The sequence below is a fragment of the Manis pentadactyla genome, chromosome 13, assembly GCF_030020395.1.
Source record: "Manis pentadactyla isolate mManPen7 chromosome 13, mManPen7.hap1, whole genome shotgun sequence".
NCBI classification, from domain to species: Eukaryota; Metazoa; Chordata; class Mammalia; order Pholidota; family Manidae; genus Manis; species Manis pentadactyla.
Genome location: NC_080031.1, coordinates 82154073 through 82157661, shown reverse-complemented (window position 1 = coordinate 82157661; position 3589 = coordinate 82154073).

Here is a 3589-nt window from a genome sequence, read left to right as displayed (position 1 = left end):
ATGGCAATAAATTTGACAAACTAAAAGACATGTATAAATTCTTAGAAACATACAATCTTTCAAGACTTACCCAGGAATAAACTGGAAACCTGAACAGACCAATTACTTCTAACAAGATTGAATTGGTAATAAAAAAATTTCCAATAAACAAAATTCCACAACCAGACAGCTTCATGGGTGAACTCTACCGAACTTTTAAAGAGCTAGTACTCTTTAGAAAGTATTCCAGAAAAATGGAAGAGGAAGGAATAATTCTAAACTCATTCTAGGAGATCAAACTACACAAACAACACAAATATGAAAAAAGAAAACTACAAACCATAATTCTACATTAATTGAATTGTCATGGTTTGGACATTTTATAGTCTCATCAGCATAAAATCAAGGACCAGCTTATTTTATATTTTAAGAAATAGAAATTCAGAAATGTGTAATGACATATACTTTTAAATATTTCTAAAACAGCTTTGGAAGTAGAGCTGTTAGAAGAGTTTTCACCCTAAAAGTCATTAAAAAATATGAACTATAAACCATAGCTATAGTTTTCAGATACTAAATAACATCAGTACCTGTAAGCCTTATCATTTGGGTGGACATCTGTATACTAAATCTCTCAGAATAACTTTCTTTGAGAGCAGGGACTACTACATCTATAAAACTAAAAGATGCCCATGTAGACATTCTATGTATCTATAGGCTGCCAGCAAAGGAGCTTTTGTAAAAAAAAAAAAAAAAACTGGAAATAACTTACCTAAATTAATGTTTTTATTTGGGTATTTTTTCACTGCTGTCATTACTGTTTCTTCTCATGAACAAAGTGGGCTTAATTGATCCACCAGTTTCATCTTCAGCAGCAATGATAAAGCATGTGCATGATGAATTCGTGATTGGTCATAATGATTTAACCAAAGGATATGGGGTTGAAAGAGGTAAACAAGGAAGCATGAAGAACATGAACGTGCTCTTAGGTGGCCTCTAAGGTACAATCTATTCAGTTTCTCAGGAGAAAGGGATACTAAGCGGATAGTTAACCTCAAGTGTGTACCCCAGAGACATTTTCTCTATAGACGAATACAGATATATAAAGTTATCCCTTCTTTTGGTAATACAGCATTCCAATGATGGCATTATTTCACCACATAAATCAGGAAGTTGTTACATTTCCCAGGAGTTTCTAGTAACACTGTCTAATGTAAAATCTCCGGTATGAACTTATGGTAATATCACCTGACAGTCTGAACCCTACTGCATTTAATTGCTTCCCTTGTCAATAAACAATTATCCTTCATCTAAACTGTTGTGTTTAAAAAAATTAAGTTGTGTTACTTTCTTTTTGTCTACCATGTTGTATGACATAACTTATTTCTACAAGAGTCTGTACACCTTTATAGCACTTATCACTTTTCACATGAAATTGTATAACCTTTATGCTAAAAACCTCTTCAATACAGACTACACATGCTATTTAGATCAGGATTTCCAAGACTTTGTGGAAAAGTGGAAAACTTTTCCTTTACTAAGGTATGCAACTATGTGAAGTAAAATGATAAATAATGCATCAAAACAGTAAAGATATACTTGAAAAGTACTGTATTGTGTGCTAGATATCTAAAACTTAGATTAACGTGAGTACCACCCTACCTTGTCCATCACCGCACTTAAACAGTTATAAAATATTGGCATCAGCAAGCATAATAGCTTCAAATATTTTTATTTTGTCATTGTTTCTATTTTCTCCTAAACATGGCTGTTAGTTGATAACACAGACATAAAAGCCTTAAGGGATTACTTATAATTTGTATTCTTTAAATTTTCCCATGTGTAATTTTAAGGGTGAAATTCTCATTGTTATTTTAAAAGTTACCAATTATAAATGAGTGTTGTGAACAAATATTAAAGCAGATATAAGAATTGTACAAAACATTAATGTTGATTTACATGACTGTATAAATATATTTAGCATGTTTTTCAAGTTTTATTGAGACATAATTGATGTACAACATTGAGTTTAAGGTGCACAATGTGATGATTTGATGCATTTATATATTGCAAAATGATTACCACAATGATGTTAATTCACACATACATCACCTCACAAAATTACCTCATGTGCATGTGAGTCTATGGTAATATATTTAAGATTTACAGTCTCAGCACCTTTCAACTGTATAACACAATATTGGTACCTCTAGTCAGGCTGCTTACAGTAAGTTCCCAGACCTTATTCCTATTAAAATTGGAAGTTTGATCCCTTTGATCAACATCTGCTATATATTCCAAAACCCCAGCTCCTGACAACCACTATTCTCTCTATTTCTATGAACTTGGCTTACTAAATTCCACTTATAAGTGATACTATACAGTATTCATCTTGACTGTCTAACTCATTTCATTTAGAATAATGTCCTTAAGGTTCATCTGTTTTGATGCAAATGGAAGGATCTCCTATATTGTATTACATTTATTCATTCATCTTTCAATGGACACAGGTTGTTTTTATGTTTTGTTTTGATTTTTGTGACTAGTACTGCATTGAACATAGGCATGGAGCTGTCTTTTCAAAACAGATTGTTAGGTCGTATGACTCCTTTGTCAAATATTAGTTACTCCAATGTACATGCATGAGTTTTATTTCTGGAATGTTGATTTGGTTCCATTGGTCTATGAGTCTGCTTTCATGCCAGTGCCGTATTGTTTTAATTACAATATCTTTGTAATGTAGTTTGAAGTCACAAACTGTGAGGCCTCCAATTTTGTTCTTCTTTTTAAGATTTTCATTGGCTACTAGGGTATTTCTATGCTTCTATATGACTTTCAAAATTATTTTGTACTTCTGTGAAAAATGCCTTTACAATTTTGATAAAGACTACATTTAATCTACAAACAGCTCTGGTTAATTTTGTCATTATGGCAATATTAATTTTTTGAATCCATAGATATGATAAATATTTTCACTTATTTGTATTTTATTCAATTTCTTTAATCAATGTTTTATAATTCAGAGCACAGATCTTTTATCTCATTTGAATTTCTTGCTTAATATTTTGTTTTTGAAGGTATTATATATAGGATTATTTTATTTATTTTCATATAGTTCATTTTTCTGTTTAGAAACAACTGAACGCATATGTTAATTGTATATCATAGAAATTTACTTTGTTATTTCTAACAGTTTTTTATGGAGTTCTTGGGATTTTCTATATAAAAGATCATTTCATTTGCAAACAAAGACAATTTAATTCTTCATTTCCAATTTGGGTATATTTCACATATTTTATTTATTTGTCTAATTGATTTAGTTCAGATTTTCAGCACTGTACTGAAAAGAAGTGGAGGGAGTGGGCACACATGCCTTGTTCCTGATCTTGGAGGAAATTATTTGATCTTTTTATCATTGATTATAATGTTAGTTGTGAGATTGTTATGTATCTCCTTGAACAAGGACACATGAAACCGAGAACCAGAGAGAAAAATAGATCTCTAGGAATGAAATAATGATAAGAGAGTTGTATGATAACTCCAAATGAATCAATATTTGTGTAATAGGGATACCAGAAGGACAGGATAGAGACAAAGAGTTAGAAATCCT